The sequence below is a fragment of the Dasypus novemcinctus genome, chromosome 22 (assembly GCF_030445035.2).
Source record: "Dasypus novemcinctus isolate mDasNov1 chromosome 22, mDasNov1.1.hap2, whole genome shotgun sequence".
NCBI classification, from domain to species: Eukaryota; Metazoa; Chordata; class Mammalia; order Cingulata; family Dasypodidae; genus Dasypus; species Dasypus novemcinctus.
In genome coordinates this window covers 72,705,530-72,722,996 of record NC_080694.1, presented here as the reverse complement: position 1 = coordinate 72,722,996, position 17,467 = coordinate 72,705,530, and positions in this window count along the sequence as shown.

The following is a 17,467-nucleotide window of genomic DNA, read 5'->3' as shown; positions in this document are numbered from 1 at the left end:
CACTATACCACATACCATTGATTGTATGCTTTGGATGAATTGTATGCTTTATTAATATGTATCAATAAAATTGATTTGTTTAAAATAAATATACTTTCTAATTTCTCTCATGATTTCTTCTTTGACAAGATGATTATTTAAGTGTGTGCTATAAATTCCATGGTCACCAAAGAACATATTTTGAATATACTTTGATATTCATATTTAAATGACTAGGTTCCTTTTAAATTTGCTGAGACTTATTTTGTGTTGTAGAATATGGTCTAGCTTGGTAAATGTTCTGAGTATACTTGAAAAAAATGAGTATTCTGCTAGTGTTTAGTAGAATTTTTCATAAAAATTAATTGGGAAACATTGATTGATAATTCTGATCTAGTTTTCTCTATCCTGCTGATAACCTGTCAACACATTCTATCTATTACTCAGGGAAGAATTGCAAAATCCAAGCATTTTATAGATTTGCCTCATTTCCTCTTGCAATTCAGTCAGTTTTTCCTCATTTAATTTGAATGTATTGTTATATGCAATAAAGTTATATCTATCCACAGGTTAAGGGAGCAATAAAAGGAATTAATTATTTATACACACAACATCTGGATGAACTTCAAAAACTTATGATGAGACAAGCTAGTATAAAACACAGTACACACTTGGATCTCATTATATAAAATTTTTGAAAATACAAACTAACCAATAATGACAAAAATCAGATCTGTAGCTATTTAAGAATCAATAGAGGCAGGGAGGAATGGGAAAGAAGGAATATCAAAATGCATGAAGAAACTTTAGAGTGGTGATTTATACATTAATTATCTTGATGGAGGTGATGGTTTCAATAGGTGTAGACAAATGAAATGGCAAAACTTATCAAATCATATAATTGAAATGTGTGAAACATGATATATGTCAATTATATCACATTAAAGCTGTTAAAATGTTCATAGTTTAGAAACACCACAGAAAATACAGAGATTGTTAGAATGCATAAAACAAAAGTCTAAATGTATACAGATTATAATAAACCCACTTGAAATATAAAAGTGTAGATACAAAAATGAAAAAGAATGGAAATATATTTACTATCCAAATGATAATAAAAGAAAATTGAAGTTGTTATCAATATCAGACATAGTAGATTGATGACAATGAACATTACCAGGGATAGAGAACATTATATAAAGATGAAAGGACCAATTCACCAAGATACAGCAATCCTAAATGTGTATGTATATGCAACACAAAGCAAAACCTGATAAAAATTAGAAGAAAAATAGACAAGTCTACAATGATGTTTTGAGACTTAAAGAGACCTCTTATAGTACTAGAAGTACACAGGAAATCAACAAGGATATAGAAAATTTGAACAACAACCTACTTGACCTAACTGATATTTATATATTACCACACCCTAAAACAGCAAACCGCATGATGCTGTTCAGGTTCTGTGGGATGTTCACCATGGTAGACCATGCTCTGGATCATAAAACAAACCTCCTTAGAATTCACAGTGGGAACCAGAAAATCACATCTGCTATGACCAATTTTACCATCTTCTTTGTGGAACTGGGCAGTTTTGGAGATGGCCTTGGAGGGTCAAGTAAGAAGTAGTTTTCAGTTCTTTCAAGTCCACCTTCATTGTTCATTCAGAATAAGGGTTTGTTTTAAAACCATGTTCAAGAAAGTTTCAAAAATACTGCTTGTAGAATTTGATTTAAAAAACAGATGAAAATCACATCATTTTATAAACTTCTAAATCTCTTACTTAATGTGTTCAAATAAATGATTTTCATGACCAGAAAACTCCTTGGTATATGTCTGCCTGGTTATGGATCTGATGTTTTAAGATTTGGGACAAGGAGAGGCTCAATTGGTCCACCTGTTTATGTATCTTGCATAATTGAGAGCAGATTGGGTTTAAACACACCTGGAAAATGAAAGTTGTAAATTTTAGCAAACAGGTTCATAACAGGGTTACAGTCAGTGGTGCCATTTTTCCAACAGTACGTGCTCCCTTCATGTCTCTGTGTCACATTTTGTTAATTCTTGCAACATTTCAAATGTTTCCATTACTGTTATATCTGCTATAGTGATCTCTGATCAGTGATCTTACTGAATTTAGTAAACTGTTCAGTGATGTTGCTGCTGTCATTATTCTGAGGCACCACAAACAGTGCCCTGTGAGACAGCGAAGTTAATCGTTAAAGGTTCATATGTTTTGACTGCTCCACTGACTGGCTGCTCCCATCTCCCTCTGACCTCCCTATTTTCTGAGACACAGCAGTATTGAAATTAGGACAGTTAACCCTGTAGTGTCTTCTAAGTGTTCAAATGAAAGGAAGAGTCACACATCTCTCACTTTAAGTCAAAACTAGACATGATTAAGCGTAGTAAGGAAGGCATGTGGAAAGTCAAGAGGGGCTGAAAGCTAGGCATCTGGCTAGCCAACCTGTGACTGCAAAGAAGTTTCTGAAGGAAGTGCTAGTCCACTGAACACACAAAGGATGAGAAAGTGAAACATACTTATTGCTGATATGGAGGAACTTTTTGTGGTCTGGACAGAAGATCAAACTAGCCTCAATGTTCCCTTAAGCTGAAGCCTCACCCAGAGGAAAGCCCTAACTCTCTTCAATTCTATAAAGTCTGAGAGATGTAAAGAAGCTGCAGGGGAAACATCTGAAGCCGGCAAAGGTTGGTTCATGAGGTTTAAGGAAGGAAGCCATCTCCATAAAATGAAGGAGCAACGTGAAGCAGCAAGAGCTGAGGTAGGAGCTGCAGCAAGTTTCTGAGAAGATCTAGCTAAGTTGACTGATAAAAGTGGCTGCACTAAACAAGAGATTTTCAACGTAGACAAAACAGTCTTATATTTAAAGCATATGCCATCCAGGACCTTCCTAGTCAAAGAGAAGTCCATGCTGGTATCAAGGCTTCAAAGGACAGATTGACTCTCTTGTTAGGGTCTAATGCTGGAGCGCTAATGCTTAGAGCTGGAGACGCTAAGTTGAAGCCAGTGCTCATTTACTCTTCTGAAAATCCTAGGGCCCTGAAGAATTATGCTAAATCTACTCTGCCTGTACTCTATAAATGGCACAACAAATTCAGAGAACAGAACATCTGTTTACAACATGGTTTAGTGAATATTTGAAGAGCCACAGGTGAAATTTATTGCTCAGAAAAAAAATATTCCTTTCAAATAGTACTGCTCACTGACAATGCACCTAGCATAATTGTAGGTTCTTAAGATGCACAAAACATGAGATGAACAAAACGTAGATCCCTGATTGTGGGAAGTTAAAATTCTAAAGAAGGAAACAAAGAAAAAATAATAAACCTAAAAATAATGCTGTGTTGTATGTTTCCATATGACGAGTGCTGTGGATGAAAGAAGCCATTGAGTAAGGTAAGGGCACCAGGTAGGTAATACACACAGGAGGCAGAATGAAATGGAATAGGTAGGACTAGTCTACTTGAGAAGGAGAGATTGGAAAGCGTGAAAGGGAAGAAGTTAGCCTGCCAGGTATCTGGAATAAAGGATTCTAGGCAGAGAGCAACAATGGTCCTGGGAGGATACAGGTGGCTTTTTTTTTTTCCAGCTATAAATACACTTTAATTTTTGAACACAGGATATACATATTACCCATATATGACATATACCCAAGGCAGGGGATATGTGTAAGCAAATGTTATGCAAGTGTAGGCAAATTGATTGCTATCGATATTTGTTATAGTATGGTAAAAACATAAATTAAACTATAATTATTAGAAAGCAGGAAAGTCAAGAAGACACATTTTAGGTATGGAAGAGACTATATTTTAGGCACAAAGAAAAAATCAGAAAGAATTTTAGATACAGATGGGACAATAACCTGGCTGATATCACTGGTGACCAGCAATCAGGCTAACCTGATCTGGGCAAGGGTCTTAGTTTCCCATGATCTAGGACTATGCATTTGACTCTCCCCTTACTCTGGTACAATGGTTATTTAGCCATCTGCTTAACCCTTTAATGCCCTGGACTTCCCTGTATTTCTAAAAAAAGAAAATTCAACAGCCCTCTAAGTTAGACAATTTGTCTTCATTGACCCAAGAAATGTCTAAGTCAGTGTTGGTTGAGAGAGTTAATTCTTTAAATCTGATTAACTAGAGCTGCCTTTCCCACCTCTGAGCATGTGGGTTCTTTCATCAGATATTCTGGGCACTGGATTTGAAGGGGATCATCCTGCTTCTCACAGGTAGGTTCACTCTCTGGAGGTCTCTCCTACTTATTCAGGAGCAGGGAATCAGCTCTAGGTCATGGCTCATGAATCTCCTTGGAGGAATCTACCTTTTTTCTGGTCTAACTCAGAACTGCTGGAATGTGACTACCTAAAGGGATGGTTCTCTCATGCAGAAATAGAGAATTAACATGGTCTTGGGTCCAAGATCATTTATTTTCTCCTCCTTTGTCTGCCTGCTCCACCCACTCTATTCTCTCTCATGGCATTGCTTTGGGAATGGCTGCTTCTAGAGGAAGAAGATAAATGCTAGAATTCAGCCTAACTTTGCCATATTATGTTACAAAAAAGGGAAAAAGACATAGTTCACAGTAGTTCTAAATTTAGTTATAGCCAATATCGAAGTAGACATGACTTGAGATCTAAGTTAAAACTTTTATCATAATTTAGAAAAAGTGCTTACACATGGACATCTATAACACAATATATTTGTAACTTGAGGGCCACCTATATATTTTTGATATCATTGCTGATGATAAATAATGGTCTAAATGAGTGATAAACAACACAGTTTATACATAAATTCTAATTTTACACCCTTAAATACTTACCTTGTGAATAAGTAAAAATTTAAGATTTTATTTCTGTAGGAAACATAATACCTGATCCTAGTGTCTAATTTTTTAAATTGAACATTCTATTTTTCTTTCTTTCTCTTTTTATTTGCTATTATTTAATTGTATTTTAGATTAATTTATTGAAGTATAGCACACATACATAAACATACATAAACAATAAGTGTATAATAATAGTTGTGTACTTACAAAGCAAACATATAACATCATACAGGACTCTCATAACTCACCCTACCACTAATAACTTACATTGTTGTTAAACCTTTTTAACTAATGATTAAAAAGCATTGTCAAAATATTACTGCTAACCAAAGTATTTTCCCTCACCAACCCTATTATTATTATCTTTATATCATTTATATATGAACATACATACACAATTAAACATATAGTAAACATTTTGAACTTAACAAAGCAAACATGCATAACATCATACAGGAGTCCCATACATCAACTCTCCACCAACACCTTGCATTGTTGTGAGACGATTGTTACAAATTATGAAAGATTATTGTCAAAATCTTACTATTAATCATAGTCCTTATCTTATATTTGGTATGCTTTTCCCCCAACCTACCCTATTATTATTATTTTTATTTTTATTTATTTTTATAAGATTTATTTGTTTATTTATTTCTCTCTCCTTTCCCCCACCCACCCACCCACCCACCCACCCTGGTTGTCTTTTCTCTGTGTCTATTTGCTGCATCTTCTTTGTCTGCTTCTGTTGTTGTCAGGGGCATGGGAATCTGTGTTTCTTTTAGTTGCATCATCTTGTTGTGTCAGCTCTCCATGTGGATGGTGCCATTCTTTGGCAGGTTGCACTTTGTTTCGTGCTGGGCGGTTCTCCTTATGGGGTGCACTCCTTGCGCGCATCAGCACTGTGCATGGGACAGCTTCATACAGGTCAAGGAGGCCCGGGGTTTGAACCATGGACCTCCCATGTGGTAGACGGACGTCCTAACCACTGGACCAAGTCTGCCACCTTATTATTTTTAAAAGTATTTTTTGACAGAAGTTGTAAAATTGTAAGACAATCATGTACATGTTCAAAATTCCCAAACAACACCCCTCCATCAACACAACACACTGTGGTGGAACATTTACTACAGATAAGATAATATCATCTGATTGTTACCATATCGATAGTGTACATTTAGCTGACATTTTCCATACTGCTGCATTATCACCACAGTACATCTTTGGCATAGTTGCAAGAATATTATATTATTACTGCGAACCACAGTCCATAGTTCACTCCAGCTGGATTTTTCCATGCTTCTCCACATTCCCAATACCCTGCAGTAGTGATATACATTTGCTCTAGCTCACAAAGGATACATCAACCACAATTCTCATCCACCTCTTGATTTACTGTACTATTCAGATCCTAGATAATTCTCTAGTATTCTGTCAATTGACATCTACCTACCTAGACTACCATTTTCAGTCACATCCCCATTTATAAACTAGCTGTTACACAGTATGTGTTACCATCCACTCTATACATTTCCACACTTTTACAGTAAAGCTAATTAAAACTTCTAAATACATTAAACATCAGTAGTCCACTCGGTCCTCATTTTATCTACTTTAAGAATCCACCACCTACCACAAAGTCTTGAAAATATTTTCCAATAATTTCTTCTAGAACTTTTATGGTTCATGCTTTTTTTTAAGGTTTTTGATCCATTTTGAGTTAGTTTTTGGCTAAGTTGTGAGATAGGGGTCCTCTTTCCTTCTTTTGGCTATGGATATCAAATTCTTTCAGTACCTTTTGTTGAATGGACTGTTCTGCCTGAGCTGTGTGAGTTTGATATGTTAACCAAAAATCACTTGACCATATATGTGAGGGTCTGTTTCTAAACCATAAATTTGTTTCCACTGGTCTATTGGGTCTGTCCTTAGGGCAATAAGATGTTGTTTTTACCACTCTACCTAGGTAATATGATTTAAAGTCTGGAGATGAGGGTTCATTTTCCTTTTTATGGTATTTCTGTCTATTCAGGACCCTGTACCTTCCAAATAAATTTGAAGATTGTGTTTTCAATTTTTTCTTTAATGCTGGTGGAATTTTTTCAGGATTGCACTGAATCTATATATCAATTTGAGGTGGTTTGACAGCTTAATGATATTTAGTCTTCCAATCCATGAGCATGGAATGTTCTTCAAGTTATTTAGGTCTTGTTTGGTTTCTTTTAACATCGAGTTGCAGTTTTCTGAATACAAGTGCTTTATATCATTGCTTAAGTTTATTCCTATTTGAGTTTTATCTGTCATATTTTATTTTCATGACTCTTTTAACACCTTTAGTTATTTCTATTGATATAATCTTCATTTCTAAACTCTCTTCCAGGCCTCTCCTGTCTTTTCTTTTCAGGCTCTAGCACAGCCTTTAGTATTTCCTGAAAATCTGGTCTCTTGCTTAGAAGAAATTCTGTTTCTGTTTATTTGTGAATATTCTAATCTCACCTTCATTTTTGAAAGACAATCTTGCTGGATATAAGATTCTTGGCTGGAATTTTTTCTCTTGTAGTATCTTAAATATGCCAAACCACTGTCTTCTTGACTTGGGTATCCCATATATTTTATGCTTTGCTTTTTTCTTGCTGTTCTCAGAATTCTCTCTTTGTCTTTGTCATTTGACAGTCTGATTATTATGTGTCTTGGAGTTGGTCTATTAGGATTTTTTTCAGATGGGAGTAAGTTTTGCTTCTTGGACATGGATATCTATGTTCTTCAATAGGGTTGGGAAATTTTCCACCATTATCTCTTTAAATATTCCTTCTGCCCCTTTTCCCTTCTCTTCTCCTTCTGGGACACCCATGACATGTATGTTAGCATGTCTTTTATGGTCCTTTAGTTCCCTGAGACCTTGATCAATATTTTCCATTCTTTTCTTCATCTGTTCTTTTCTATCTTCACTTTCAGAGGTCATTTCTTCAAACTCACCAAACCTTTCTTCTGCCTCCTCAAATCTGCTTTTTTTTGATTCCAATGTGTTTTTAAAATTTCATTCATTGCTCTTTTCATTCCCATAAGACCTGCTATTTTTCTATGTATGCTTTCAAATTCTTCTTTGTGCTCATTCAATGTCTTCTTAATATCCTTAATCTCTTTGGCCATCTCATTAAATTTATTAAGGAGATTTGTTTGAACACCTACGATTAGTTGTCTCAACTCCTTTATGTCATCTGGAGGGTTATTTTGTTCCTTTAACTTGGCCAAATCTTCTTGTTTCTTGGTCTGGATTGTAATTATTTTTTTGATGTCTTCATATCTGACTTACTAGAGTATTTATTCTGGGTGTAATTTTTCTCTTTAGTTTAAGACTTACTGCCCTTTTTCCCTTGCTGGTTGTACAGTAGGAGACAAGCATGTAATTGGTGCTTAAGCTGTGTAGGCTCAAGCTGCCCTCATTGTGCCAGGGACCAATGAAGCTGCTTCCAACTTTCTCCTTTGCCAGAGGTAGGGACAGCGTCATAGATGTGTGGAATAATCCAAGTGCTGGACTAGACTGTAGTTGCCCAGAGAGACTGATGAGGCTTCATGCCCCTTTCTCCCCTGCCTGTGACAAGGGTGGAGTTGCAGGTGTGGGAAGCAATCTATGTAGTATGAATCCAAGATGACCGCACTTGCCCAAGTTGACTTCTGATTTTCAGTTTGTGCATGTCAAAATTTCCTGCAGTTACCTGGATAGGCTTGTGCAGGGTCTGCCAGCCTCCTCCCTGCCAGAGGTGGGCCTGATGCCTATTCTAGGGCTACAGGCTGATCTGGGTGAGTGAAACTGGTTCCTCCCATCACTGAGATTTTAGGTCAGCCCTGCTTCCCCTCAGGCTGGGGGTGGAGTAAAAATGGCAGCAACTGGCCTTTTTCTGTCTTGGGCTGATTCATACCCCAGCTGTTCAGAGGGTTATATTTTGCCAGCCGAGTCTATGAATCAGTAGCCAAAATCAGCAGCCAACCATCTTCTCCCCTGCTTTGGGGAAATGGAGCTTTCAATTTCAGCCATAGAATAGCTCCTGGGGTGGCTCATGCCACCAGAGTTGGATTATCACCTGCCTCTGCTTCTTGGCTGGTAATTTCCCAGAGAGGCTGGTGCAGGTCCCCGCAGCTTCCTCTCTGCTGGAGGTGGTACTGGTTCCAGGCTAGAGCTGCAATCTGACCTGGATGGGAAAAAACTGGTCCCCACCAGCAGTGTGATTTTCAGTCTGCCCCTCTCCCCCTGTATCAGGCACAGAGTTAAAATGGTGGCTCCCGGCCTCTTTCTGGCTTGAGCAGGCTCAAACATTAGCTGTTTTCAGGATTGTACTTTAGCCTGATGAATTTACTCATCAGTAGCTGAAACTGGTGCCCAACTGTCTCTTCCTTCACCATTTTTGGGAAGTGGAGCTTTCAATTCCAGCCACAGAACAGCTCCCGAGGTAGCTTGTGCCTCCAGTGGAGGATGGGCACTGGCCTCAAGGGCGCGGAGCACTCTACTTAGGATTATTCTCTGCTGTTGGGCAGTCTTCTCCTTCCATTCCTTCAAGTATGCGGCAAGATGCTCTTCTGGCCTCCTTGAGCCCCAAACAGATGCTTCAGCTACCTCTAGAGAGCTCTGGGTGTTTACTAACTGCCCTGTAGCAGGAGCTGACATTAGGAGCTCCTTACTCTGCTGCCATCTTGCTGGTTCTACTGGTGCATTTTTAATCACAAGGAGGCTGTGGGGCTGAGCAGACTGTGGAGGAGAGGAGCAGTAGATTGTTCAGGAGGGAGGGATCACATGGGGCTTTGCAGGTCAGTGGGAGAACTTGGGCTTTTCCTCTGCATCAAATGCAGTCACCCCAGGGTTTTGAGCAGAAGAGTGACATGATCCACCTTGTCTTTCAGAGAATTACTCTGGCTGCTGATTTGAGTGGATCTGGAAGGATAAAAGTGATTATTAAACCCAATGGCAGACTGAAGCAAAACACCAGGTGAGAGGTGATGGTACCTCAGAGCAAGAAAAGTGGGAGAGTTAACAGGGTGTTTTGAGAATAGATATAGGATGGTATTTCTCAATTTTTTTCCCATTTTGTATTTGATCTATTAGCTTATCATTAAGGAAAATAAGGATTTAGCTTTCTCTCTCATGATATTTCATCCCCACCTTTGACATTACACACACACATCGTACTCTCTAATCATCCCAGGATAATTATACAAAAATTCAGTGCTCATATTAGAATAAAGATACAGATCTCTTTCAGTGCTAACTGTATGGTATACTGTGGTTATATTTCTTTTCTTGCAAAGCTTTTTGAGATTAATGAATATGTATTTGATTTTTATGTATGTATGTGTGTGCATAACTTTTCTCTGTACTTTGAATTAGTGCAGCCTCGACGGTGTAAGGCAGTTGGCCATGTTGAGTATCTCTCAGCTCATTCTGATTTGCAGGCTTGGCTAGGGCCTTTATTCCTCAGATGGAATCTTGGCACCCTGGTTTCCTGATTCTCCCTCACCACCATGCTAGGCGCAGGCTGCCTCTCTTTCCTGTGTTCAGCCCCTCACTTGCTGAGCCCTCCTTTCTGGCTTTCCCAACTTCCTCTTTGATCTCTGTGGAGCACAGCCCCTGATAGTTTTCTGAGAATAGTGGAAAAAGAAGAGGATTAATAAGAATTTTCATGCATGAAATTTTCTCTATTCTCTCATATTTTCTTGAATGATATTTTGTATTAGCATAACATTTTATTTCATTTTTAAATTTTTAAATTTTTAAATTATTTTTGCCAATGAAAAATAATTTTGTATATTCCTGTAGTGTAAAAATCCATGCTTCAGGATTCAACAAACTCTTAGAAAGCATTTTCCACATCCTGCTGGTTGTGGAAGCATTTTCCCTGCAAAAAGTTGTCAAGATGCTTGAAGAAGTGGTAGTCGGTTGGCGAGGGGTCAGGTGAATATTGTGGATGAGACAAAACTTCATAGCCCAATCTGTTCAACTTTTGAAGCATTAGTTGTGCAATGTACAATCAGGCATTGCTGTGTAGAAGAATTCAGCCCTTTCTGTTGACCAATGCCAGCTGTAGGCATTGCAGTTTTCAGTGCATCTCATCAATTTGCTGAGCATACTTCTCAGAAGTAATGGTTTTGCTGGGATTCAGAAATCTTCATGGATCAGACTGGCAGCATACCAATGAACAGTGACCATGACCTTTATTTTGGGTGCAAGTTTGGCTTTGGGAAGTGCTTCTTCTCAGTCCAGCCACTGAGCTGGTTGTTTCCAGTTGTTGTATAAAGTCCACTTTTGGTTCCATGTCAGAATCTGATCAAGAAATGGTTCATTGTTATTGCATAGAGTAAGAAAAAACAACACTTCAAAATGATGATTTTTAAAATTTGTGGTCAGCCCATGAGGCACCCACTTATCAAGATTTATCACCTTTCCAATTTGCTTCAAATACCGAATGACTATAGAATGGTCAACTATGAGTTCTTTGGCAACTTCTTGTGTAGTTTTAACAGGATCAACTTCGATGATTACTCTCAATTGGTCATTGTCAACTTCCCATGGCCAGACACTACACTCCTCATCTTCAAGGCTGCAGCAGTTTGATGTAGATATGAATTCCAAAAATAGATATTGGCTTATGTTTGTAAACTGGTCTGTACCTGGGCATGATTAAATTATGATTAGGTCTTTGATTGGGCCACTTCAGTAGGTTGTTAAGTCCCCAACCCTTGGTGGGTGGGGACTCACAAATAAAAGGTATGGCAAAGGACAGAGTTGCAGGGTTTTTGATGTTGGAATTTTGATGTTGGAGTTTGATGCTGAAGTCTTATTAAGTTGGAGCCCCAGGAAGTAAGCACACAGAGAAAAGAGAAGCAAGCTCCAGTAAGAGAGAAACCCTGAGCCTGGAGAGAAGCAAGACCTGGGAAGAAAGGAACCCAGGAAGCCTGAACCCTGGCAGACGTCGGTAGCCATCTTGCTCCAACACGTTGAAATAGACTTTGGAGAGGGAAGTAACCTATGCTTTATGACCTGGTTATCTGTAAGCTCCTACCCCAAATAAATACTCTTTATAAAAGCCAACAGGCTTTTGGTATTTTGCAGGAGCACCCCTTTGGCTGACTAATACAAAGGTACTCATCTCCTTTGCAAAACTTCTTGAACCACCACTTCACTGTACATTCGTTAGCAGTTTCTAGACCAAATGTGTTGTTGATGTTGCAAGTTGCTTTATGGCACATTTTGAAATCAAATAAAAAAATTGCTCAAATTTGCTTTTTAACGTCATTTTCCATAGCCTTAGAAAAATGAATGCAGTACATTTTCAGCAATATTATTGCCACAGACTCTGATTGCTCAGTCCACGCACAAACAGGAGTTGCCTTCTAAGGTGAAATGACTTCTCTGAATCAGGCTGTGTGCTGCCTTCTCCTAACGCAATGTGTTCCCGGATGGCAACTGCTTGTCTGTGCCTCTCCAGCAGTCACTGTCCTACTGCCATGTGGCCTCCTCGGGCCCCCCTATGGCCAACATCAATGGGGTGGGCCTGAGTCAGGCGGTGGCGTGCACCAGTGAGAATCAGGGCCTCAGTGACTGCTTCGCCATATTTCTCCAGAAGGTGCACCAGCTAGAGACACGGAAGCGTGTGCTCGAGGTGAAGCAGGCCAGCGGCAGCACGCCACTTCACCCTTCAAGCCTCAGCCAGCCCTCAGCATAGCATTTTAGGTAGGAACTAATTTTTCCGTAACACTTTGGAATTTTTGTTTCATTATGAATTTTTGTTTCATTATGGTTAGTTGTAAGTATTTCTAAAGAGAACTCAAATGCTATTTTTATTTACCAGCTTTTTTATATGAATTTTCATACCTAGCCCAGTAGATTTCAGTTTTTTGCTTGATCACTGGTGATGCCACTTTACCATATCTTTGTATTTGTATTTGTATTTTTTGTCTTTATTTTTTAGTGCTACATTAAAAAAAATGAGGTCCCCATATACTCCCCATGCCCCTCACCCCACTGCTCCCCCAATAAAAACAACCTCATCCACCATCATGAGACATTCATTGTACTTAGTGAGTACATCTCTGAGCACTGCTGCACCTCATGGTCAATGATCCACACCATAGCCCACACTCTCCCACAGTCCACCCAGTGGGGCATGGAAGGACATGCAGTGTCTGGTAACTGTCCCTGCATCACCACCCAGGACAACTCCAAGGCCTGAAAACACCCACACATACATCTTTTACTCCCACTCCCTACCCCAAACAGGCACCCTGGCCACTTTCTCCACACCAATGCCACATTTTCTTTGATTACTAATCACAATAGTTTATGAATAGAATATCAGTAAGTCCACTCTAATCCATACTCTATTCCTCCGTCCTGTGGACCTTAGAATGGTTGTGTCCACTCCACATCTATATCAAGAGGGGGCTTAGATTCCACATGGATGCTGGATGCAATTCTCCTGCTTTCAGTCGTAGGCACCCTTGGCTCCCTGGTGTGGTGGTTGACCTTCTTCACCTCCATGTTAGCTGAGTGGGGTAAATCCAAAAAAACAGAGTGTAGGAGTTGCAAGTCTGTTGAGGCTCAGGGCCTGGCAATCACATAGTCAGTCCAGAGATTCAGGTCCCCTGGGTATACATTAAACCCCAGCACCAACTGAAGTTCCAGGATAAGTAACATGAGAGGCTGTGGACAAAGATCACATCTGAGTGTAGCTCCATCACACAGAAATTCAAACTCCAAAATAGGGCCAACTGACATGGCACTGAACTCCATCTGCCATGACCATAGAGCCTGTGGGTCTCTGTAGGCCTCAGTAGAAACAATACTTGGGGTTGTATCTACTTTATCTGTCTCAGGGACTCTGCTCAGGTGTGCATAAAGGCAACCCCTCTGATAACCTCCCGGCTCTTTTTGGAGACTCATAGCCATATAAACTCATTTGTCCTTTCCATTTCCCCCTTTTATTCAGGTCAAAAAGCATTTTTAACTCTTGGTATTATATGTAGACTGAGATATTCTCTTGGTCTGAGTTGACGCTTTTATTCAAGGTCAATTTATAGTTATATATTCAGCTGGTACTTGGTAGTAATCCCTCAGTGTCAGGGAGGCTCATCCCTGGGAGTCATGTCCCATTTTGGAGTAAAGCAACACATTCACATGCTGAGTTTAGCTTTGAGACTGGCCACATTTGAGCAACACGGAGGCTCATAGGAGGTAACTCTTAGGCACCCTGCAGGTCTAGGCCTAGTTCTTTTTTTTTTAATTTATTTTTATTTTTTATTTATTTCTCTCCCCTTCCCCCCCCCCGCCAGTTGTCTGCTCTCTGTGTCTATTCACTGCATCTTCTCCTTTGTCCACTTCTGTTGTCTGCCTCTGTTGTTGTCAGTGGCATGGAATCTCTTTTTCTTTTAGTGGTGTCATCTTGTGTCAGCTCTCTGTGTGTGTGGTGCCATTCTTGGGCAGGCTGAACTTTCTTTCATGCTGGGCAGCTCTCTTATGGGGCACACTCCTTGCACGTGGGGCTCCCCTACGTGGGGTCACCCATGCATGGCAGGCACTCCTTATGCACATCAGCACTGCACATGGGCCAGCTCCACATGGGTCAAGGAGCCCTGGGGTTTGAACTGTGGACCTCCCATGTGGTAGACGGAGGTCCTAACCACTGGGCCAAGTCCACCACCTAGGCCTAGTTCTTATTTCAGGTGCACAGGCTCACAAGCATAGTCATTAGTATCAAGGGCTCATTGTTGGACCTTCCTTCTTTTTTGGTCTTTGCCATTGCACTTGGGGGATTGTTCCTGTTCCTTTAGGCAATGTGATAGAGTTCCCCTGGCTAGGAACTCAGCACTCCCTCAGTTGTTGTTTTTAATTGTAACCACTATGAAAATATCCAAACATTTTTATGTACCCTGGGTAAATGCCCTGGAGAACTCCCAGCCAACCATTGTCCCCTGTCAATAACATCCCACACCAGTATTCCTCCCCTGTCATTGTTGAACCTCTCTGTGATCCAAAAGTTCTTCAAAAATGAAGCCCAATATATTGCCAGGTTCCATTAATAGTAAAATAGAATATAGTGATGAGTTTAAAGATTAGATATAGAATAATATTAATTAAGAAAAATTAAGGTAAAAATAAATTGAGGTATTAAAAAATTTAAAAATGCAAAAACTTTGTTTTTCATGTTTTGCCTTCCATCACTGCAATAAGTGTTGCCCTGTATGCAGTTTGGCAAGGCAACTTCCTCCATCTTTTCCTCATTGTATACATCCTTTCTTTTCCTTTTTTTCCCCTAATTATTAAGCTTATCTTCACAAAAGTTTTAGATCACAGTAATTCATATATACAATATACAGTACTCGCACATATCCAAATTTTACATATTCATACTATATTTACTGAAACTGATGTACAGATATTGAGACAATAGCTTTCAAACAAGGTAATATTTGTGTTTACATTGTGGTTTATATTTTAGACTATAAAATTTTCTAAATTTTTAGTTAACTTATGTTTTATATTTCGATTTACATTTTAGCCTATCGGCCCCAATACATTTTTGGTGTAATTTAACATGTCTTATATCAATCTTTGCATAATCTTTGGAACACTTCAATTGCCCACACAGTTACATTGATTCCATCTATTCAATTCCCCTTTCCCTCTCCCCTTAGGACCCACAGTACCAGTCAATCTTCATTGCTTGAAGGGCCATGTTCAGAGATACTTGCAACAATGTTGAGGGCTTGACATGCTCGACTGCCCTAATGCATTTGGAGCCACCATTTCTCTCAAGAGATACAATTCCCTCTATTTGAGAACATCAGTCCTCCCGAGGATGTGGGTATACTTTCACTCTCATTATATGGGTCTCTATCCAATGGTATAACCCACTATGACAAAATGAGCACTCACACACTCCCTAAAAGCCTGTCCTGCATCAGATTATCACTTAAAGCATCTTAAACAGGTAACCTTCATTATTATATTTTTGAAAAAGTTTTCTCCGCCTTATACTGTCAACCAAATATCTGACAATCTCCTATGTTAATATGTTCCCCCGTTCTCCCCCCGCCAATTTCTTGGGTGATATTACCCACTCCCCATCCCTAGACCCCTCAAGCCAACTCTGCCCCCATTTTAACCCTTCCCTGTACAAATATTTACCTCTAGCTTATCATAGATTTCACCCATGTAGGTATCGGCTTATATCCTTCCTCTAGCCCCCAAATTCCTTTAAGCCGATCATCCAGTCTCTAGCTCTGTGAGGCAGCTTGGTTTACTTATATCATATCACTGAGGTCATGTAGTATTTGTTCTTTAATGCCTGGGTTGCTTCACTCAACATAAGGTTCTCAGGATTCATCCATGTTATCATATGTGCTTGTAGTGTAATCATTCTTAAAGCTGAGTAGCATTCATTGTATATATATACCACATTTTATTGATCCATTCATCTGTTGATGGGCATTTGGGTTGATTTCAAAATTTGGCAATAGTGAACCATGCTGCTATGAACATTGGTGTGCATATATCGGTTTGTGTCCGTGTTTTCAGTCCTACTGAGTGTATACTCAGCAGTGGAATTGCTGGGTCATGTGGCAAATCTATAGCTAGTTTTTGTGAAACCGCCAAACTGTCCTCCAGAATGGCTGGATCCTTCTGCATTCCTACCAGCAGTGGATAAGTATTCCCATTCCTCCACATCCTCTCCAGCATTTGTAGTCTTCAGTTTTTTTCATAGCTGCCAATCTTATGGGAGTAAGATGGTATCTCATTGTAATTTTGATTTGCATTTCCCTAATAGATAGAGATTTGGAGCATTTTTTCATGTGCATTTTGGCCAGATGTATTTCTTCTTTGGAGAAGTGTCTGTTTAAATCTTTTTCCCATTTTTTAAAATGGGTTGTTTGTCTTTTTATTTTTGAGGTATAGAAGTTCTTTATATATGCAGGTTATAGATCTGCTATCTGATATATGGTTACCAAATATTTTCTCCCATTGTGTAGGCTCTCGTTTTGCTTTCTTGACAAACTCCTTTGAGGTGCAGAAGGCTTTAATTTTGAGAAAGTCCCATTTATCTATTTGTTCTTGTGCTGCTCGTGCTTTTGGTGTGAACTTTATGAAGCCATTTCCTATTACAAGGTCCTGTAGATGCCTCCCTAAACTGCTTTCCAAAGTCCTTATGGTCTTGGCTCTTATATTTAGTTCTTTGATCCATCTTCAGTTGATTTTTATATGAGGTTTGAGTTGATAATCCTCTTTTATTCTTTTTTTAATGACTTATTTATTTATTTGTTCATTTATTTATTTATTTATTTCTCTCCCCTTCCTCCCCCTTGCCCCAGTTGTCTATTCTCTGTGTCTATTTGCTACGTTTTCTTTTGTCCACTTCTGTTGTTGTCAGCAGCACAAAAATCTGTGTTTCTTTTGGTTGTGTCATCTTGTGTCAGCTCTCTGTGTGGGTGGCGCCATTCCTTGGCAAGCTGCGCTTTCTTTTGCACTGGTGGCTCTCCTTATGGGGTGCCCTCCTTGCGCGTGTGGCTCCCCTATGCAAGGACACCCCTGCGTGACATGGCACTCCTTGTGCACATCATCACTATGCATGGGCCAGCTCCACATGGGTTAAGGAGGCC